Below are 24,030 nucleotides of genomic sequence, written 5' to 3' on the forward strand. Positions count from 1 at the left end.
TCATATGAAGATAATCGAATGGGACGTAAGCACTGAAGCCTTGTCGGCTCTCAGGGCTCCTTTCCTATGAGCCATGTGTGGTGTATCAGCCTTTTAAACAGTAAGACAGCAGGCAGCACAACAGATGGATCCAGTATCCATCCAAATAACTATGTTAACGAAACAGACAATGGACAAGCATTTATGCTCTTTCTGTGCACTGGCAATTTCTAAATATAGGCAAAAGGAAGCTCCACTTGTGGGGCCTCATATAGGCTATTAAAAGGAATATTTGCTGGTTCCTGCAGGGTCTAAACAGCCTTCATCTCTTCTTTTCTGTGGCAAATGCACACCCTAAACTAAAAAAAGGCTTCCCCTTTCAACTAATAATTGAATGAAATCTAACAGGCCACATTGTCTCTTGCAATAATGGTGTTACACACTCCCTCCTTCCCCAAGCAGTGAGAAGTTTCAGAAGCAGTGCTACACAGAATTTAGTTTCCTTGTGAGGAGAGAGCACTGGAGACGTGTGCTGTTTTTACGATAACTGTTTATTTATAAAGAGACATGCTGAGCATAAAGAAGCAGAGAGGCACCCAGACAAGCAGTGCTGGTCCGTAAATCAGCATAAGCTCTCCATGGCAAAGTACATCTCCTTGGGGCCTGCAAGGCTGGAGGTGTTGACTTGGAGAGTGGCTGCCAAGCCCAGACGTCTCCCCCCCCCCCCAGTTTAAATACTTTATTGAAATTTGTAGTTAATATACACAATATACCAAGATGAAAACAATCATGTACTAATAATCTTATATATGTTTACAAAAAAATAAATTTAAATTAAATTTATGCAATCTCTTGTTTCCTATCTTTTTGCTAACATAGAATAGACTTCTTATCATTTCCCGATGCATATAACCTTTCTGGTGATGAATGTACTTATCATTATTACCTTACTCTTTCTGTAATTTCTAATACTTTCTTACAACAATTCGTACCTTTTTTCTTGTTTCTTAACAGTTCGTTTAGACAAGGGTCATTCAAATGCTGCCACAGATATTGTACCGCTGTTATTCTGTAGATATCTCTTATACATATCCCAATTTTGAATTACCTCTAAGCCTGTTAGTCAATTGCGCCATTTCCGCATATTCCAGTAATTTGCACTGCCAATCTGATAAGGTTGGAACTTTCCCCCCTTTCCAATTCATTGCGATCAGTATTCGGGCTGCAGCCGTTGCATATAGACAATTTTCTCTTAGATTTTTGGAATGTCTTTACCTGAAATTCCAAGCAGAAAGGCTTCTGGCTTTTTTAAGAAGGTTAACTTAAAGATCTTTTTCAGCTCATCATAAATGAGATTCCAAAACTCTCTAATCTTTCTGCATGTCCACCACATGTGATACGTATCTCCTTCACCTTCCCTGCACAGCCAACAGTTGTTTGCTATGTTTTTATATATATTTGAAAGTTTTGATACCAACTATATTGCATCTTTAACATGTTTTCTTTAATGGTAGCATGCTGCAAAGTTCATGTTTATTTTCCAGAGTGTTTCCCACTCACTCATCAAGATGGTATGTCCAATGTCCTGAGCCCATCTAATCATAACTACCTTCACCTCCTCCTCACTACCATGGCGGCTTGCAAGTCAAGAGAATGCTTGGCTTGGTTTCTGCTGAGCTAGAATGTCCTCATCCCTGATGGCCAAATGATGGTATTGAAGAAGCTGGTTCAGAAGTGATCCAAGTACTATAACAGAAGGAGCATGTAGAGTCCCAACAGTTTTTGAAAGGCTGCTGGTTCTGTTCTGTTCAGGGGCAATTTCCTCCAGGTCTATCAGAGCCATTCAAGATCCCTTCTTAACAGGCTTGACACAGGGGCATAAGAAACTGTCATACTTTGAGTCAGACCATCATTCCATCTAGCTCAATATTGTTTACTCTAGGTGGCAGCTGCTGTCCGGAATTTCAGACAAGCATTTTTCCTCACCATACCTGGAGACACCAGGAACTGAACCTGGGACTTTCTAAATATAAGGCAGATGCTAAGTCACTGAGCTATGGCACTTCCCCCTGGCCCTTTGTCATCTCCCTGGTGTCTTCTCTCTAGCTCGTGAAACTAGCCAGTACAGAATTAAAAAGCAGGTCATTCTGCATAAATCAGTACTCTTAAGATAAGTCACTAACTTTATATCTGTACTTGACTGATGACTGATGATCTGCTGATCTTTTCTCATTGACCAAGCATGGCCAATGGTCAGCGATGCTGAGAGTTGGTAGTCCACCAGTATCTGGAGGGCAGCAAGTTCCCCAATCATGCCCTAACATTTCCTTAAGATGCTTCTCTGTTTTACACATCTCTTTCTCACACACACACACACACACACAAACAAACAAACAAACAGCCAAACAGCTTTTCCTCCCACTCACCTGAAGTCAAGAAGAGGGATAGTAAAGAAAGGAAGTGGGAAAGAAAGAAGGAAATGAAATGACCCAAGTACTTTAGGATAGATCCAGGCTAAGTTAGTTGAAATTAGTTCTCACAGAAATGACTAAGTTCTGTTGATTTCAATGGGACTAACATTCAACTAACTTAGCTACATCGTAATTTAAAATACATCATAATTTAAAATATTCTTCATTGCAGGGGGCTGAATGAGAGCACCCTCCGGGTCCCTTCCACCTCTACAATTATATAATTCATGGTTCCCTCTTTCTTCCCCCTTGCGTTTTAAAGCAGTGATTCCCAAACTATGTGCTAGGACATGCTAGTGTACCAAGAGAGGGGAACTAGGCTGCCTTGAAAAATGAAGGCCACAATGTTATACACACCTACCTAGGAGTAAGTCCCATGGAACTCAGTGGGATTTATTTCTGTGCGGATACGTATAGGATTGCATCGAAAGCCACTATGCTGGGTGCACAACTACTCTTAACTGCTGATGCAAGGAAGCCCAATACCATATTGATTACTCTTTCTCTGCCAGCATATGAGCATTGACATCATCCTGAGAAATACAGTAAGGACACACAGGATTCCTTGATGCAGCCAATACTTCAGCTGACAGGCACAGAAGTGTCCCTGAAGCATCACCATTGCTCAGAAAGCAAATTAATATCCCTGAGCTGCGGCAGGACAAAAGGACAGTGAAACACCAGCAGGCAGTGCTATCTGGACAGTTGCAAGAAGGATGTATCCTGCCTATAGTTTTGAGAGCTAATCAAGACAATATGTGTGTACTTTATTTTATTTTTTAAGTATGGGGTAGTGTAGTGTGTGCTTCCAATTTTTATCCAGAAAAAAAATGCCCCAGATACCAAAATATTTCAAAGATTCCACCGCAGTTCAGTGGAATTCCCCCCGCTTCACCAGCAGAATAAACCTTGTGTCAAGTCACAGTGGAAATTTATGGGAAGGAAAGGGAGGCATGAAAGCAAAGGAAGTTTGAAGGGAGCCATCCCAGTTCTTGTGTAACAATCTGACAGTTCTTTAAAAAAAAAAAAAGCAGAGGGCTGTGGCTCAGTTAAAAATTAAACTAAAATTATATTCCAAGTTCAAACTAGGACAAATGTAATCTTCTTTAGAAGCAATAATAAAATAAGCTGGAGTAAATTTTAAAAAGAAATCTAATGGAAAGAACATCAGCATGCATATGTGTAGATACACAAGCTCTACTGAACTCTTGTCCGGTCATAGATTTATAGATGCCTTTCTTCACAGAACTGTTGGCAGAAGAATGGTCCCTTCCCAAGTTACTAAATGGAGCATATGCTCAGCTTTAACAGTGCGAGTCAAAATGCTATTTATTTCATTGTTATACCACTGGTCCCCCTGCCTGTCCACCCCATAACACCCCCCCCCCCAGGATGAATAAAAACACGGTATGGGGCCTACTACTGATTCCTGAACTGCCTCCTACTCTGCCCCATGTTTATGCCCTGAGAGTGAAGAGACAGGGTTGAGAATCAACCAGGCAAAAGTGACCAGTATCACCAGGGGATCTTTCATTACACTCCAGTCACATGAGTTTCATCACCTACATAGAAGAACTGAACAATTAGTTACTTCCAGCAGCCCAGGTAAGTAGAATTAAGAGGTGTGAATGGAAAAGATTATCCTCTTCTGTTGATGGATCAGGCTAGTGAGGGAAACTCCACCCTGGAATGATTTGTATGTGACAAGAGGGGAAGTCATTAAGTTAAAGTAGAAGATTTTAAAGGAAAAGGTACTATTATTCCCAAGGCTCTTCACACTTAAAAACCAGGATATGGAACCAGAAACTACCAGTAATTCTCATACAGGAGCACCAGAGCAACTCCCTCCACAGGCAGTTAATTCTTGCTCTTGCATATTAAAAGAACACTTTAGGGCAGCCTTTGCCAACCTGCTGTTCTCCAGTTAGCCAGCATGTGTTTACTGGGCCTGATGGGAGTTATAGTCCAAAACATCTGGAGGGCACCAGATTTGGGAATGCTGGCTTAGGTGCAGGAAGAGTGAAGTACAGCTCCAATTTTAATTTTTTTTTGGGGGGGGAGGGAGTGTGTTGCAGCTATCTGAAATTTTGCCCTGTTGGAAGGCAGACCTGTGGAAGGCCTGTGAGATTTGTATGGAGGAAGATGATCTCTTAAACAGACAGGTCCTAAATGGCATAGAACTGAATAAAAGTGGCTATTGTGCTTAAAAGCATTAAAAAAACAGTTTAAACTACATCCGTGTCATGTGCTGTGAATGTCTGTTGAGTGAAGGGAGCCCTGGAGTTTCTACAGGCTGCTTTATGTACCACCATGATTCCAACAGGATTCTGGCTTCTGTTCTCTCACCTCATCTTTTGTCAGATCCCTGCTTTTGGGAAACTGGCCATCAGACATTTGCCAAAAAGGAGAAAATGCCATTAGTGCACGATACTGAATCTGAAATGAGTATTCCAAAATAATGAAAACTTACTTAAAATGTGAATGGCAAAATTTGGAAGGTGGCCAGGCTTTGCATGTGACATTTTGCCTGACAGCCTGAAATTCAAAAGCTTTCCACTGGAACCTCTTGAAGGCTTTGATTTTGGCAAGCGTCAACTTTGAAATCTCGTAAACTGTCAGCTGCCAAAACACAATTGCATGTCATTTATCAAGTGTTGTCAGTTAGTAACACAGTGATTCTGTCCTCAGCGTACACCTGTAGTGAGTGGAGGTGAGATACAGCAACCTAACAATACCTCTGGGGCTCCACCAGCTGAAGGGGGAAACGGGACAGAATTCAGGATGTGGTGGAGGCAGAGTGGTAGTTAGGCTTTGCATGCATACCCATTTGCTCCTCATCCAGTGCACTCCCATTGCTGGTTTCGGAAGTGGCATACACTGTGCCATTAGCCACAATCAATATTTGTCCTGTTGTTTCTTGTGAAATACTGCATATTGATGCATTCCCCCCGCCCCAACAGTGCTTTGATCCAAATTGAGTAAAAGAGCCACCTAGCTGTGTTTTGTGGGACGCGGGTGGCGCTGTGGGTAAAACCTCAGCGCCTAGGACTTGCCGATTGCATGGTCGGCGGTTCAAATCCCCGCGGCAGGGTGCGCTCCTGTCGTTCGGTCCCAGCGCCTGCCAAAAGAGCAGTTCGAAAGCACCTCCGGGTGCAAGTAGATAAATAGGGACCGCTTACCAGCGGGAAGGTAAACGGCGTTCCGTGTGCTGCGCTGGCTCGCCAGATGCAGCTTGTCATGCTGGCCACGTGACCCGGAAGTGTCTGCGGACAGCGCTGGCTCCCGGCCTATAGAGTGAGATGAGCGCACAACCCTAGAGTCTGTCAAGACTGGCCCATACAGGCAGGGGTACCTTTACCTTTACCTTTAGCTGTGTTTTAAGCCAGTAATTCAGTGTACACAGCCTTAGTAAGAATCCTTTCCTTGCTCAGGGGTTAGACACTCCTGAACAATTGCACCTACAAAAAAGGTGGCATGGCTTTAAACACTCTGATGAGGTCAATGTTACATGTAGCCCCAGTGTAATTCCAGATGTAAGCTTCTCCAACAAATAGGAGTGCCAACACAAAGTACCTCTAGGCATGTTGATACTACAGACATAAGCTAGTACAATGGTCATTCTTCATACGTAATGCTGAGGTTAGTGGCAAATTTGTGTGACAGGGAGCTAGAGATTACTAACAGAATTCCCATTTCCTTGCCAAACTACAAGGCCCAGGATTCTTTGCAGGAAGATCTGCCAGCTAATAAAATATATGTTTGCGGATGAGGCCGCAGGATAAGTATTTCCTGCAACAAAGATTTATCTGGTAAGGCACATAACATCACTGTACCATACTTGCAGATCCTGCTAGAAAATCTGGACCAGTCTTAATCAGACACTTTACAAAGTAATCTACATAGAAGTGCCCCAGCACCATTCTAAGCATATTTCCTTGGCAGCAAATCCTGTTGGTTGAAACGGGATATTTAAAAGGAAATAAGTTTAGGAGTGCCTATTTATCTAGTAGCTTTGAAAAATGCAGCCTTCCAAATTCTATTGACATGCCTGTGAGTAATATAGCAGGGGAAACACAATGCAACCTACATTATCATCTAGTGGATGTTATCCAGACTCTGCAAGTTGTGACTTCAGCAAGATTTGCTGAAGAATACTCTGTTTGTGTGGACTTGGTGGATGCAGAAATACTGGCAATTGGGAATGCAGGAAGTAAAATACCGAATGTGACAATGGGAGAGAATCTTCCAGGCTACCCTGATCTGTTTCTGTTTTCATTACGCTAAAAGACAGCCAATTTCAGCAAACAATATAGTAGATTTATTCATCTGCAGAAGAGCTAGCCGCGTAGGGGCCTTGAAGGGGTGGAGAAAAGGAAAGCAGAAATGGGAAAAGGCTGATTAAACAAAGCAGTGGGGGAGAACACTCTGGAAGGTTCCTGCACGCAAGTCTGCTGCACTAATGCTTTATGTCACTGCAGAACATTAAACGAGCACTTAAAAAGGTAATTAGCACCTTTTCATTGGACCAGAAATCAAAGGTGTAATTTACCAAAAGTCAGTGAACAATGTAAGAGATCTAATTGAATCATAGTGTACAGCTTAGCCAGGGTGAAAAGTCAGAAGAACATCTTTGGTGTGCTCTGTGGTGGTTACATTAAAGCCACTGTCCTCCTAAGCCCACTGCTACTACCAGCTTGCTCTAATCCCAACCAGAAATGCCATGAATGTATTCATGAAGATAGCTGGCCCAGCCATGATTCTGGAGTATTATTCTATCATTGATTCTGTAATTGGGGGTTTTCTACAGTCTGCAGCTGAACCCCTAATTTCATGGGCAAAATTTAGTTACCTAATGGTGCTTAGCACATCACGGAGGCTTAACAGACGTTAAACAGCAGCCGTAGCACCTATGCATTTTGCCTTCCTGAACTGCCCGTAACTGTCTCCTTACTTCCCCCTTCTATCAAGGAAAATAGCTGTTATTCCAGGTGGAATAAACCAAGTGGAGGCTGCGGAGGGATCCTCACTTTAGGGATGGGGCAGGAAATGCAGTCAGAAATTGGACCGCACACTCCACTTTAAAAACTGTAATGATTTTTAAAAATAATAATAATAATATAATAATAATAATTTATTATTTGTACCCCGCCCATCTGGCTGGGTTTCCCCAGTCACTCTGGGCGGCTTCCAACAAAGATTAAAAATCCTTCCACTTTTGCTGCCGCTCCTCATTATTGCTAGTCTTCCTCCTCCTCTCTCCATGTACCCCACAGACAGGCAAAGGTGCAATCATAGCCCCAAGAGCAAAGGAAGGAACAAAGATGGGAGGAGGGGTGTTATGTAGTGAAGTTTCACCCTGGGCCAGCAGGGGGATACTGTAGATAGTTTTCACTCAGGTCCACGTCAGTTATTTTAGGCGGGAAACTCTGGGTTGTTGTTGCTACAATGTTGACAGCCGGCTGCCTATAAAAGCAGGCCGGCTGAGCTGTTTGCTGTTCAGTTCTGTCCAGCTTGCAAGTAAAGAGCTGCTCTGGAGAAATCGCTGTGTCGTCTGCTATGTTCGCCCACAACTTAACAAGGGGAATGCAACATGGCCTTCACTATTAGCTTGCCACCTTACTCCAATGACATCCCTCACGCCTCCTCTTTTCTACCTGCAAGCCAGCTCTGTAAACACCAGCTGATCCAGCAGCAAAGAGAGCGGGACAGCTCTGATAGTAGCAATGTGGCAAAGAGCCCTAGTGCAATCTCTCCCCACCCCGCTTTTTTAAAAAAGCACAAATATGTGATTGCTGTGCTAAGCCTCCATTCATTTCCACTGAAACGTCATCTACTGGACAAATGTGGGAGTGGCAACAATACCAAAAAGTCATCATATTGCTGTGACACCCTAGCACTGTAGCGCAACAAAAGTGAGATTTTTTTTAAAATGGAACATTTGGCTGTGGTTGAGGGGGAACTACAGACCCCACAGAGATGCCGTGTGACCATCGAGAAAGATATGAGGGCACAAATCTAAAAGCGGAAGCATGTATGACCATGTCAATATCCTCAAGAGCATAAATTGCCCCAAATGCACATTAAAAGTCTTGTCTAAAAGGACACCAAGTTGCCCCATCCTATCGTCCTTTCCAGCCATTTGAATTAAGACTGTAAGTTCCTTGGAGCTAGCATTTGTTGAAGTTACTCTACATAATGTACTATATATCATTACTACAGCTATTACATTTACTAATAACATAATAATAATAAAAATAATAATAGCATCAATAATAATAGATGACTGGCTATGTATGGCCTGTTAGCCATGGGGGGTCTCCAACTCAGGGTCCATGAGGTGACTTGAGCTAGTTGCTAGAATTTAATGTGCAGCAAACAGAAAGCACTGTTCTCTCATTCAGACTAGGGCTGCATAAATATCATACATTTAAAGCATACAGTTTTCCCCCAAAGAATCATGGGAACTATAATTTTTAAGGGTACTAGGATTTGTAGCTCTTTCTGGGTGAACTACGCTGTAATGGTTCTAGGATTTGCTCGTGCGTAAGTCGTCGCCACACCTGGCTGAACCCTATTCTGTCCGGACAGCCACTCACCCGTGGCTGTCTCAGTCGCTGGTAGGATCCGTCAGTGGGCGTTTCTTGAACTTCTTCCAGCAAAGAAGCTCTTTGACGCCTAGTCTTCACCTACTCTCCCTGCACGGAAGCCTTCTGCGCAGGGAGGGTGTGGGCAGCGGAGGACCCGTGCTCTCCCCGCTGGTCTCCGGCGAGGAGTCATGGAGCCACCTCGCCGATTCCTCCATCTGCCCCCCTTCTCCATTGGTGCTACGCTGATTTCCCTCCCCAAAAGATGGGCTGCTTCTCTCCCTCCTGGGACGCTCTCCGTAATCCCTCTGGAGCCCTCCCTCTCCCTCTGGCTCCGATGGCAGTTCCCTGACATACAGTTCCCAGGATTCTTTGGGGTAAATCATGTGCTTTAAATGTATGGTGTGTGTGCAGCCAAAGGCAGAACATTAGGCTCCTAGTGTTTATATTATAGTCCAATCCAGAGGGTTCATACTTCCTGCCAATCACTTTGAGGAGGGGCACTATTGTGCACCCCTAGACTTTTCTGTATTCAAAGTGGGTTCTTAGTACAGACTTTTCATAGTAACTCACAGCCTTAGACACTTCAAACCCTAGAGTCCCTGACAGTAACCTTATCAGAAAATACTGGTAGACCTAATCCACTTGAAGGACTTTGACAAAATTGCAGATTCCCTCTTGTGTAGCAGATCGCTTTAGATAAAAGTTGGATTCCACCCAAAGGCAAGCATTTATTCCCTTATTATTTCATAACTGTGGTAGATTTTACAAGTACCAAATGATAATGGCTGTTCAGTTGATCTTTACAGATGATATTGAAGTAATGGCTGATGGTGAAGAAGATTCAGTTTGGATGATTAATGTCTGTGGCCTCAAACTAAATAAAGACCAAGGCCATGTAAGTGAATCATATGAAGGGAGAAAAAGGATGAAAATTCTGAAAGCAAGGAAAGAAGTTTCCTCTATTTAAACTGTTAAAGGACCTCTTCTCCATATTTCCTTTGTTCCATTTCACCTCTGGTCAATTTTATTTTTTATTTTTTTTGGCGGGTCTCTGAAATAACATGAAAACCTGTTTACAAGGGGCAGAATAGCCCAATATAAAGACAGGGGAAAAAATGCAAACTAAAATTGTGTGTGTGTGTGTGTGTGTGAGAGAGAGAGAGAGAGAGAGAGAGAGAGAGAACAATCACATTAGCATAGAATCATAGAATTGTAGGGCCTGGAAAGGACTAGAGGATCATCTAGAATCATAGAATCATAGAGTTGGGAGGGACCCCAAGGGTCATCTAGTCCAACCCCCTGCAATGCAGAAATCTCAGCTAAAGCATCCATGACAGATGGCCACCCCACTTCTCACTTTTTTCCAGGATGACTAGGAACCATTAATGCATTCGGTCAGTTAACCAGCTACGAATCTACCTAATGCTTACCTCTTTCTTTCTTTCTTTCTCTTTCTTTCTTTCTTTCTTTCTTTCTTATATTTTTTTTATTAGTTTTTCAACATATCATTTTCAACAATAATTAAACATACTTTCATATCTTATACCATTTTTTTGACTTCCATCAATCACATCTGAAAATTTTCCAATCTATTCACTTAATATACATTTCTTACTTCCACTATTACATTTAAATCTCATAACTAATATCTCTATTCTTTCTCTACTTTGCAATACTTCATACATTTCTCCTTACAAAACTTCTTGTAGTCTCTACCAGTGTAATTTGTTGATTGCAGTTGCTCTTCAAATAGTTCGTATATTTCTTCCAATCTTCTGTGAATCTCTGGTCCCGCAGGTTTCAAATCCTTCCTGTCATTTTATCTAATTCTGCATAGTCCATTAATTTTGTCTGCCATTCTTCTTTCGCCGAACGCTTACCTCTTTCAACACACATTTTACCAGCTTCCTCGCGAGAATATCATGGGGGACTTTGTTGAAAGCCTTACAGAAATCAAGATACAGTATGTCCACAGCATTTCCCTGATCCACCAACTTTGCAATTCTATCAAAAAAAGAAATCAGATTGGTCTGGCATGACTTATTTTTGAGAAACCCATGCTGGGTCTTAGTAATCACGGCATCCTTTTCTACATGCTCACAGACTGACTGTTTAATTATCTGTTCTAGGACCTTCCTTGGACACAACCTCCTGCAATGCAGGAATCTTTCAGCCAATGTGGGGCTTGAACCCACAACCCTGAGATTACGAGTCTCATGCTCTGCCAACTGAGCCATAATTACAGCATGCTAAAAATTGCAAAGTCTATCTAGCCTGCTGCAAAAAGTCCCCCCCCCCCCATCTGCAGTTGTCAGCCTGGACTTGTAAAAAGCCTCCTGATATCATTTCCCAGGCTCTGGGAAGGGGCGGGGCCAGATTCCACTTCCTGTTAGCTCAAAGCCTCGCCTTTTCCCTTTCCAGCATTTGGAAAGAGGCGCCAGCAGCCAGCCTGCCAGCTCACTCTTCAACGCAATCCTATATGCCTGTCAGCTTGTAAGTCTGTCTACAGCATTCAGTGAGTTTTATTCTCAGATAAGTGTGCACAGAATTGCAGCCACCGTTAGTTGAGCAGCCCGCAGCATGGAGGAGCAACCAGGGGAACAGGGAAAACAACAGTCCCACTTTCAGAACACCCTTCCTCTGGGGGAAACAAAACCCTATCATCTCTCTCTCTCTAGCCTATTTAGCATGTATAAATATTTATTTATTAAACCATACATATGGAGTGGAGCTGACTGGATGTGAAGCGTGGGTGACAGAAATGGAAGAAGGGAAATCGGGCTCAAAATGTGCTGTTAAAGGTGAATGGGTTCCTTGATGAATTTTACACAAACTACACAGATTTATTAGCACAACCCTCAACTGACTTACAGTGTGATTCTGCACATGTCTTCTCATTGGGTGATTACCATAGGACTTACTCCCTGGTGTATAGGAATGTGTCCAACTTAATACTCTTGCAAGGTACCGTACCAGACGCCTGCTCAGATGTGGACATTTATGTATTTGTTACTTATTGACTTTCACAGACTCAAAGAACTGTAGAATTAGAAGGAACCATAAGGATCATCTAGTCCAACCCCCTGTGATGCAGGAATATTTTACCCAAAGTAGGGCTTGAAGCATCGACTCTGAGATGAATAGGAGTCTGAGCTATCCCTCCTTCCTCCCAAAGAAGCCCAAAGTGTGGCAAATACCAAAAAGTTAATACAATTTTAAAAAGCTCAGATGTTGCCGATATAAAGTAGCCATCAAAAGCCTGGGGATTGTTTCTTTTGAAAAAAGTCTTTTCCAGGCCCCTACATTTGATGAAACTAGGCACTTAGGAAAGTGTCCCAGAGTTGGGATGCCAATGACAGAGGAGGTCCTTTATTGCCACATGGCTAACCTCAGGTGCTGGGTGCAAAACAGATTTTAGGTTGCACCAAGGATTATTGGGAGTGGAATACAATGGCTGTTCTTTGAAAATATTGTTACATGCTACCCCAGTCTCCAAGTGGTGTGAGGATCCAAAGGAACCAAGGCGCTTACCCAGGGTTTGTGTTTCCTTTGGAAATAAGGCACAGAGGAGACTGTGGTGTCTTTATGATATATGGTTTATATCAAATATCATATGTATATCCATAGATATATATATATATATATATCCAACCTGAGCCTATGATGGAGGGACTCACAGCATTACACTCCAGGAGGTTCTTGCTTTTCCCATGGCCTCAGTCTTGGGGAAATCAGCCATGGCCCTCTGTCTCCTTGCTCAGCTTGCTGCATTTAACAGACTACCATTTTTCCTCTCTAGCTTACAGCATCCTCAATTGCAATCCTAAAAACAACTGCCCTCCTTCCAACCCTAAAACTCCTTCAAAGGCTTTTGTCTTTGTAACTAATTCTGAGTTGAAAGAGGGACTCCTTCCATTTGCCCTTGGGCATAGAGCCACACATCCTTGCGGGCCATTACCAGGCTGGCTCCTGGCTTAAATTTTAACATGCTAAATCTAGTGTCTGGAACCCAGAAATGAGAAGCAGGGTCCAGGAATTAGAAGGGGAGTCCAGGCACCCCACAAACTCATAACAGTATTAAAAAACAGGAGCAGTTTGGATTCGCCTCTTGTACTGATCGGAACACATGGGTTTGAAGGACACAACCTTTGAACAGACATGCTGTATACATGAACTTCCACAGTTTATGTCATTAGAAGAAAACAGTGCAGTCTGCCCTCCCCCAGGCATAACCTCCATCATAATACATTTTAATTTCTTGAGCACCAGTTTGAGACTTTGCCTCTGATTTTACCGTTCCAGCGTTACTTGCTGTTGTTTTGTTTTCTGATGTTTAGTATTAGCAGGATTTTTTCTAGTTAGAAATTGTGGTCATTAAAACAAATGTAAGCAGCTTAGGGAATTTGTAATTGCTCAGGCAGGGTATACCATTTCTTAAAGAAACAGATAATAAGCCATCACTAGCAGCTTTTCTAATAATATATCACACATCTTACTCTACAAGCTTGGGGTCTTCTTAAGGAAGGAATGTTATATATCTTACTGATGGAATGTGGATTTTGAATGTGAAAAGACTCAGAGACCACAGGCACCTAGAAGACCCACTGCAATCACAGTACTGAATCTGTTGCACAACTGAGTCTGATTTAGTGCTACATAACTCACCTCTTCAGTTACCTGTGCCTCTCATGCAGAAAAGTGGTCCATGCCATAGAAATGGTCCGTTCATTTCTTAAGCAGTCATCACCTGTTCATCATAAATCATTCTACTTATCTTTCTCCCAATTTGTCACAGAACCTGTCAACAACCAGCATAGCATGAATGCTGCAACTTCCTTCCGAGGGCTCTTCACAATTATTTATCTTGATGACGTAAGTGCCTGGTACTGCCTGCACCAGATGTTAGAACTCGGAAGACATGGAGAACCTTTTTTCCAGAAGCAGGATTTGAACAAAAGATTTAGCAAGAAGAAACAGATTCACCATCAACACTAGGACCCAAGCATTGGATAGCTTATCTTTCTCTCTGGGCAGATCCTTAGTTGCAAACCCCTTCACCATGATGGAAATATGGAGGCTGAACTGTGATGAAAGTTGTTTATATTATCTTATTTCCCCACATGCACAAGCTGTCTAGGGTCACTACCAGACAGAATTTTGCAGAAAATATTTGAGCACTATCCTGGGAATTTAGAGTTGCACAATTATAGTGGATGAAAGTGGTCTGTCTCCCTTGGGCAACAAATCTACTTTTTACTTACTTTTTAAATAAACTTTTTATGATTGGGAAAGTGCTGGCAAAATGCTCTGAAAAATGTGGAATGAATGAATGTTTAATGGGGAGACATATAAATGCCATGCAGGCAAATCAGAATTAATGCAGGATGAATGCTCATCGCCATATAACATCTCCACAAACAAATCTGAATGAATTCTCAGTGAAGATGAGACATAGTTTACCCTCCGTATAAGCTCTGTGCAAGCAAATCAGGATGAATGCTCAATAAACAGGTCATCTGAAGGAGCCTCAGATCTTGGAAGAACTTGTAAGATTTGCTGGAGCCACTCAGAAGTGATATAACAACGCAAGAAACAATATTCAGAACAGCTAGCTGCTGGTTGTCTGGAAGAGAGAGAGAGAGAGAGAGAGAGGAAGAACAACTTTCAAGGGCCCCTTAGAATTTTTAGCTGGAGAGGCAGGAAGAAGGGCACATCCCTAGATGTCCCTATACTAACCTTCTGGAATAGTTCAGAAAAGTATTTTAAAAGACTAAATTGTTCCTGTGTCCCAAGTTTAACAGTCCCCTTGGGCAAAAGCTGTTGGAAAATTCAGAAATGCATCAGATTGTTTCATGATGCAGCTCTAACTTATCTTGGTGGTGGTTATGCAAGAGAAGGTTCCTTGCTTTCATGTGCTTGCTAAATTGTTTCATGAGCACTCAAAGGGCACATGCATTGAGCAGAATAGTAAACCATGAGAAAAGAAAATATTTGCTACAAAGGCTACAAAAAAACATTTCTAAGGGTGTGAAATGATCTGACTGGTCATCACTTGTAGGATTCTGATACTGTTGCTCATTCCACTTCCATACAATGACTCCAGGGCCAGTTGGACAAATTTGTAAAGTGCAGGGAATAGGACATAGCCTTCCACAGGAGTCAACTACAGTGGTACCTCTGGTTGCGAACGGGATCCGTTCTGGGGCCCCATTCGCAACATGAGCAGAACGCAACCTGCATCTGTGCGGGTCGCGACTCGCTGCTTCTGCGCATGCGTGTGATGTCATTTTGAGCGTCTGCGCATGCGCAAGTGATGAAACCCGGAAGTAACCCTTTCCGGTACTTCCGGGTCGCCGCGGGACGCAACCTGAAAAGATATAACCTGAAGCAAATGTAACAAGAGGTATGACTGTACTAGGGGCGATGGGGGCTTTGGCCCCCACAATAAAATATTTGAGTGAGCCGGGCCCCCACAAAGTTGATGGGCATTCCCATTCTAATAGTGTTTGTGCACTGCATCATGTGATTGATTATGTGGGGCGAGGCTGACCTGGGCACCCACAATATTTTATTCAAGTTGGTACCCCTGTACGCTTCCATTTCAGCCCTACCCCAGCAGCTGAATCATTTATTTAGTCCATAAAGAAAATCAGAAACAGCATGGAAAGTGTGGGAAAGGGAGCAGAAATCAAGAATGGAGGCTTGTGTGGTTTAGGGAGGTTCAGTCGAGAATCGGGCCCTCAACTCCCCAAATCTTTCAAACAGACACCTCCTCTTCTAATTCTTCAACTGAAACCCATTGCATAAACTTTCAAAAGCAAGAAAGGCCCTGTTGGATCATGTAGCATCCTGCTCACATAGTGGCCAACCAGAATCCTGCAAGCAGGAAGGAGCATAATGGCTCTCCTGCAAAATAGAAAATGCAGGAATCTTAGAAAATGATTTCAGAGCTTGTCTGCTTCTGGGTTCATCCTGGTTCCATGGCACAAGTAAACTCCAGATCTTCTGAATACATACATATTGCAGAAAGACTGGTTAATCCCTTAAAGCTAATCATTTCCTTCTTTTGTTCATGGAAAACATTTGAAGACATTTTGTCCCTAATTCTCTGTTGAGGACTTATGTTCCTGATTTTAGAGGCGCACCGCATGAGAGAGGTATCGGGAATAGTGCAAGCCAGAGCAGTGTCATCACCCTGTGTGAAATGCGAAGCCGGTTTTAAATTGGGCAGGAAAGGGAGAGGAAGCCAAGCAGCAGTGGAAGCAGACAGAGGCCAAGTCAGACCTGAAGCCCCAGCCTGCTCTGCAGAGCTTGGTTTTCATTCCCTATCAGGAAAAGTCGAAAGAAAACAGCTGACTATGGAGTAAAATCAGAATTGGCCGGGCTGCTTTGGTAGATCCTTAGCAGGAAGGATCCTTCCACCATGCCTATTGCAGCTTACCTCCTCTGCACTTCAATTTAAGGTTACTAGAATTGCCAGCCAGCCGGTCAAGGGGGATAAACTTTCACCAGAAAGAGAGGGCAAGATCTCAGCTGAGGCTAGTCATACAGCTTTCCTTAGCAGCAGCAAGAGTTTCCAAGAGAGTCTTCCAGAGAAGGCAGATGAAAAGAGGCCATTGTGTGTGGCTTTTTCTATGAAGAGCAGAAACTCACCAGAGATTTGGGGCTCAGTGAATTTGAAATTTTCTTAAACTGTGAAACACGAGTTCTTTAATTTTTCAGGAATGCTTCAAGGGGGCAACAAATCAGCTCTACAGAATTCTCAGTTAACCATAAATCATTTTCTTAGCGTGCAATGAAGGCCAGTGTCTGCTCCTTACCCTGAGCTGCAACCAAAGTAACACATGTTGCATACAAAAGGATTGTAATAAAACTCAGGTGATTCCAAACCACGCCACAATGCAAAAAGCATTGATGTGGCCTTACTTCAGGGTTCTTGCACATTTTGCAGGCCATTGTACAGAGTTAACTTGCAACTTAAATATAGACATCCTGCTTTTCAGAATTGTGAGAGCAGAAGAACTCCTACCTTGGCCGTAGTCTGTTAGATTTTCAGAGATTGCACTGCAGGACAAAATCACTATACTATCAGGCAAACAAACTATATAGAGAGATAGTATCATTCTTGGTGTCCATTGTGTGGGAGACAGCAGAGGACACAACAAATAAAACATCAACTGTGAAACACCACGACAGGCTCAAGCTAAGTGGGATGCTTTCACCACAATAACTATATCCATTAGCCTGCATTTTTCATCTATATACCAGCAATCAGAAATGCTAGCAGCCAGGTCATTGTACAGAAAGAATTGGAAATTGGAAAACTGGAAAGGTGGCCTCACAGGAAAGCAGGGAAGAACACAGATTAGAATAGGATGAATTCTGAAAAAGGAGCCTGCCCAAATCAAAGCAGTGGTTTGTTCAATTGGACATTGAAAGCTTTAGTCCTAGGGATACTGGACTGGGAATGTTGTTGTTGTTTAGTAAAGGTAAAAGGTAAAGGTACCCCTGCCCGTATGTGCCAGTCTTGACAGACTCTGGGGTTGTGCGCCCATCTCACTTAAGAGGCCAGGGGCCAGCGCTGTCCGGAGACACTTCCGGGTCACGTGGCCAGCGTGACATCGCTGCTCTGGCCAGAGCCAGAGCCAGAGCCGCACACGGAAACGCCGTTTACCTTCCCGCTGGTAAGCGGTCCCTATTTATCTACTTGCACCCGGAGGTGCTTTCGAACTGCTAGGTTGGCAGGCGCTGGGACCGAGCAGCGGGAGCGCACCCCGCCGCAGGGATTCGAACCGCCGACCTTTCGATCGGCAAGTCCTAGGCGCTGAGGCTTTAACCCACAGCGCCACCTGCGTCCCTTGTTGTTTAGTAGACCCCTTTAAATGCAGTGAGATTTACTGCCATGTAAATATGCATCAGACTGCACTGTAAAAAGAATGAAATGTAGAAAACTTGAAACAGGTTGTCTGTGTTTTGCAACACAGTAAATTTGTTATTTCATACTTTATTTCAAATGTGGAAAGGACATCTTTTCACCCAGAGGTGGTTACTATCTGCATGCATTGAAAAGCTGTGATGGAGAGAGCCTGGGGCTTCCTTTAGAGCATCATCATATGTATCAAGTAGCAATGTCAAGTTGTTAGAATTCCAGCAACGAATACTATATGACCCAATATTCTTGGTGTGAATATTGTTATTGAGTCTTTACTTCCCTGAATAGCAAGAAGACCAAGCGTACCATAGGTTTTAGTTTCCTTTGGATGAGAGAGCACTGGAGACTTGTGTTGTCTTTAGAATATCTATATACAGTGGTACCTTGGTTTAAGAACAGCTTAGTTTATGAACAACTTGGATTAAGAATGCTGCAAACCTGGAAGTAGGTGTTTTGGTTTGTGAACTTTGCCTTGGAATAAGAACAAGTTTGGCTACCTGTTGAGTGTAAATTGAGTCCCCCGCTGCTATGGGAAAGCACGCCTTGGTTTAAGAACACTTTGGTTTAAGAACAGACTTCTGGAACGGATTGAGTTTGTAAACCAAGATACCACTGTATATCTGTGTGTGTACCTGTGTGCAGCTGTTCATTTATTTACTAGCATCAACTGCTGGTTTTTAAGCAGAAATTGGATGGCCATCTGTTCCGTATGATCTAGCTGAGTTCCTGCATTGCAGGGGTTGGACTAGATGACCCTCGGGGTCCCTTCCATAGGAATGCAAATTTATTATAATGTCAGATAAATAGAATATCTTGTAGGAGCCCACCCACAAAAACCTATGCTTCTTTGGGAGGAGGGGTGGGATGGGGTATAAATTTATTAAATAAAGAATTAAAAGATGGCAGGAGTCTTTAGTATGTGCCAGAAAAAAAGGCTGCATACACATCATGCCTTTAAAGCACATCCCCCAAAGAATCTTGGAAACAGTAGTTTTTTTACGGGTGCTGGGAAATGTAGCTCTGTGAGGGATAAACAACAGTTCCCATGATTATTTTAGGATGTGTTTGTTTTCAATGTGCTTTAAATGTACGATATGTATGCAGCCAAGGTTGGTATCTAAGGGGAAAATAACCTGAGGTTGTAGCTTTGCCTTCTTTGGAATTGCTATTTGGGAAGGTATTCTCTTGATTTTGATTTTGGTTGATTTCTGAGTCACACTATTTGTTGATTTGTGCTCAGAGTTTGAGCTTATATATTTTACCACAATCCATAAGCAACCCAGAGGGTTATGTCCACACTTCATGCCACAGAAGTCTCTCTGCGCCATATGGATGTCTATAATTCCTGTCTATAGAAGTTTTTACTCAGAAAAAAACTTAACAAAGCTAAAATGCAAAACATAGCCAGCTGTAACATCCGGCAGAGTGAGATAATTCACCTCAAGCAGCAGATTTTAGGAGACCATTAAAAGGCAGAACATTTATTGTTACATAACAAATAAATATAACAAATATAACAATAAAATTATTTGTTAAATTTGTTAAATTTCTGGGTTGGGGAATCCATAGCTCTCCAGATATTGGGCTCCAACTCCCATCCACCCCAGCCAGCAGGGCCTGTGGTCAGAGATGATGAGAGTTGTAGTCCAACAACATCTGGAGAGCTACAGGTTCCCCATCACTGAAACAGAAAGACAAGGCAAACAAGAAATAAGATGGGTTTAAATTTTTAAAGAATAGAAGGGACTTTCAAAGATCCTCAAGCTTGAAGCAAGTGTTCGCTTCAGATGGTCACTTCACAACTTTAACTTTTTGATCTGTGACTCGTTTCACTTCTTGAATCATCTCCAAATATGCCTTTAGTCCTTTTCCTCAGAACTGTGACATCCAGTGCTATTTTTCTAGAAGAATAAATGCTGGCACTCACTGTGAACACCTCCCTCATTCTCTTTGAATGGTAATGGTGCCCACCTGATAGGTGCCAGAACTGAGTTCCAGCAAGTTCCAGCTGTAAAAAATCTTGTTACATCCCATTACCTATGAAAGTACAGAAGAGTTTTGCTTAGATTTTAGCCTTCTACATTCGGTGAGGGCCTCAATTCACCTCATGCAGTTGTGCTTTTTGCTTCTTCGAAAACCTCCATATGTATATGTATTATTTATACCAGTGTGCTAAAATAGGCAAACTAAATGCTCTGTGAGTGCCTTACACTCCTTGTCAAAAACTCTGGGGAATATCTGTGAATCCCTCCTTTCTGACCATTAGCTAAATGTTACCAAACTGTTGGCATTGTGTAATATTTGAAGACCAACATAGTTCCACTGACATTACAGAAGGGGTGAAGTGTTGTGAAGGTCATTAGAGAGAAAGTGTCCTCTCATTAAATCTGCTATTATGTCATCCTACAGCAAGAAAAGGCGGCTGTGCAACCAGGCTACCTTCAAATGCTGAGGCTGGAATTCAAAATAAGTTGTCACCAGGGAACCTCAAACACACACTGTCCTCTAGATTGCTTTGGCACATGACTGACAAGCGCACCTTGTTGTTGAGCTGGTCTTATGTATACAGTAAGTCCCCAACTTACGTGGTGGTTATGTCCCGGGGATTGCACTGAAAGCAAAAATCGTGTACAGTGGTACTTCGGGTTACATACGCTTCAGGTTACATACGCTTCAGGTTACAGACTCCACTAACCCAGAAATAGTGCTTCAGGTTAAGAACTTTGCTTCAGGATGAGAACAGAAATCGTGCTCCGGCAGCGTGACAGCAGCGGGAGGCCCCATTAGCTAAAGTGGTGCTTCAGGTTAAGAACAGTTTCAGGTTAAGAACAGACCTCCAGGACGAATTAAGTACTTAACCTGAGGTACCACTGTATACTCAAAACACACTAGGTTCAATGGTTGGTGGAATAGCCAAAGCAATTTCTCCAAAACCTCACCACTTTTCACTCCACCTTTTTTGGTGAGGGGCACATATGTAAAGCTGAATGCACACAAGTTAAATGCACATACTGAATATTTTCTGAACTTAACTGGGCATCGGTTGTTTGAACTTGTCTCAACTCACTACATTCCTGAAACTGCAGGTCCCCGGTACAACCTATAAAAGGTAAAGGTACCCCTGCCCGTACGGGCCAGTCTTGACAGACTCTGGGGTTGTGCGCCCATCTCACTCAAGAGGCCAGGGGCCAGCGCTGTCCGGAGACACTTCCGGGTCACGTGGCCAGCGTGACATCGCTGCTCTGGCGAGCCAGAGCCGCACACGGAAACGCCGTTTACCTTCCCGCTGGTAAGCGGTCCCTATTTATCTACTTGCACCCGGAGGTGCTTTCGAACTGCTAGGTTGGCAGGCGCTGGGACCGAGCAGCGGGAGCGCACCCCGCTGCAGGGATTCGAACCGCCGACCTTTCGATTGGCAAGTCCTAGGCACTGAGGCTTTAACCCACAGCGCCACCTGCGTCCCTGCGGTACAACCTATAGCTGACTAGAAATATTAACAAAGTACAGTTCTTAGGATTCTTTGGGGAAATGGGTGAGGTGTACGCAGCCAAAATGTTTATCTGAAAAGAATATGAGATCTATACAAGATGATTGGATGGGAGCTTATGACTGTGTCAGTCCTAGCTCCGCCATAATTGGGAGCCAGGACCATCTTTAGCCACCAAGAATAGATCTTTGTTCGCTAAGTAAGCAAATCTGAATTAGAGTAGGGATGGGGGTTACTTAGCCCACTTTCGTCTGATTTCATCGTGTGGCTGGTCTCCCTGCAGTCCCCCGCCCCTCCTTTTGTAGAGCAAGATAGTGGTGGTTATCAAGCTGAAACTCTGCCCAGCGTCCCCCCAAGTCCAAGACCCCACTGAATGTTCCTGACATTGTGAAAAAAAATGTGAAAGGGTAATGAACTCAAAGTATTGGCTGCCATTCAACTTACCTTTACATTATCCTTTTTGGGAAAACACAGTAACCACCTGATTCATCTATCGGTTCTAAAATCAAAAGTGTTATTTACAAGGTGTGAACCTTAGTAGATAAAATTAATGGATAAGATTAGTACAGTTAATTGGTAGATTAAGCAACCAAAGTTTTAGTTGATTAATTGGTTGAAGTAGTTTTAATCATCAAGGGCAATTTTTAATCAGTGTGGTTATGATTTAAAGACTATTATTTTTGGCAGCCATTTTCTTCACGTGCTATTGTAATAGAAAATAAATGGGGAAGTAATAAAATGTAGCTTCTGTTTTGTTAAATTATAAGTTACCTTGCATTTCTTCAATAGCTCAAACCAGAATTAATATTAAAATATGGTAATGTGCACATTTGTTTACACTTAATTGATTGGTTAGACAGATAATTAATCAGATAAAAAACTTTTAAATGACTGACAGCCATAATGCTGTATGGTCAAAACAATTCAAGTCTGCTTAATATTTCCTCTTTCAAAATGAGTGTTTCCCACTAACAACCAATCCCCCAAAAATGTACTTGGGTGAAACTGCAGGGAAGATTTTCTTATTGACTTAAGAGGGAGTATCCAAATAACGAAAGAATCCTGCAGTGCTGCCTATTTCTACACACATGAACTCTCACAGATCTTGGTACACAAATACTCACAGGAATTAACGGTGGATTAGAAAACCAGTGTGCTTAGTCAGAACATGGCTTGTTAATTCCTTGGTTCTGTCGCAACAGATCTTAGGTTCCCAGTATAGTCAGAAATGATTTGCCCCTCCATCGCCATAAATAAAAGCAGAAGATTCTTTGGGTGTAACAAAGGGAGAGTCAGTGGTTGAATGAGACTTTGAAGCCCTCTCTTAACAGCCATGCCTTCTTCATTACTAGTGTTATAAGAACTTAAGGTGTCATATACAGTGGTACCTCGGGTTAAGTACTTAATTCGTTCTGGAGGTCCGTTCTTAACCTGAAACTGTTCTTAACCTGAAGCACCACTTTAGCTAATGGGGCCTCCTGCTGCTGCTGCCGCGCCGCCGGAGCACGGTTTCTGTTCTCATCCTGAAGCAAAGTTCTTAACCCGAGGTACTATTTCTGGGTTAGCGGAGTCTGTAACCTGAAGCGTATGTAACCTGAAGCATATGTGACCCAAGGTACCACTGTACATGTCTACGCAGAGGCAAACTCAATTCAATTTAATGGGGCATATGTCCCAAATAGATTTGTATAAGATTGTGGCTTTTGTCACTGTTTCTGATTAATGAAAATAGGTTGGTTTGTTTGCTTTTTAAAGTATAAGAAGTTTCTTATCTCTTTTAATATCTGTCTAGGTATTTGGGCAACTGCATCTTACTTTGCAGATGCTCATGGTACCTCTGTCCTCCTCAATATCTGGTCACCTGATTTTCAAGCAACACATTTAGCATCACATACAGTTCAGCCCACAGTTATACATCTTTTGTTTTCCTTATCGAAACCTGGGGTGTTCTTTTGTAAATGTTTAATTTTCCAACGATAAAAAGCAAAATCCATTTACCGTATTTTTCGCTCTATAAGACACACCAGACCACAAGACGCATCTAGTTTTTGTGGTTTTTTTGTTTTTTTTATTAAAATTTTTATTACATTTTCAGTTTACAGAAAAGAAAAAGAAGGACAAACCAGAAAAAAGAAAGAAAGAAAAACAATCCAACTTTCAAAATACATTTTTAGGTTACTAACTGGACTTCCCCACATCTCCCTCACCCTGCGTTCTTTACAATAAACATATCAGCAAATTATTACCTTGTTTCGTATCTTATTTATATCTTTCAGAGTGTTTTACTTCTAAATTTAAAGTACCTTTTGTCAAATATTTATACCTTAAGATAATACATAAAATAACTTTAAATTTCAACTTTTTCTTACTTATAACTTAACTTTCTATTTTCCTAATCTAATTGCAGGAGCTAAAATTTCCAAGTCATGCAGATTCTTAACATTCATACAACTTATAATGTTTTTGTAAATAGTCCTTAAATTTCTTCCAGTCCTCTTCCATTGTCTCTTCTCCCAGATCTCGGATTCTGCCAGTCATTTCAGCCAGTTCCATATAGTCCATCAACTGCGTCTG

The 24,030-nt window shown here is 42.4% G+C and overlaps 1 long non-coding RNA gene across 1 annotated transcript; it reads right to left on the reverse strand.

Annotated features, from left to right (window-relative positions):
- Positions 1-1,093: 1,093 nt before the first annotated feature.
- Positions 1,094-22,673, reverse strand: LOC307216610. Its single transcript, XR_013839215.1, has 4 exons — positions 22,581-22,673; positions 14,498-14,660; positions 13,703-13,835; positions 1,094-1,254 (listed from the first exon to the last, which is right to left on the reverse strand). It is a non-coding gene; the product is annotated as an uncharacterized lncRNA (long non-coding RNA).
- Positions 22,674-24,030: the final 1,357 nt, after the last annotated feature.

The sequence above is a fragment of the Podarcis cretensis genome, assembly GCF_951804945.1.
Source record: "Podarcis cretensis genome assembly, chromosome: 5".
NCBI classification, from domain to species: Eukaryota; Metazoa; Chordata; class Lepidosauria; order Squamata; family Lacertidae; genus Podarcis; species Podarcis cretensis.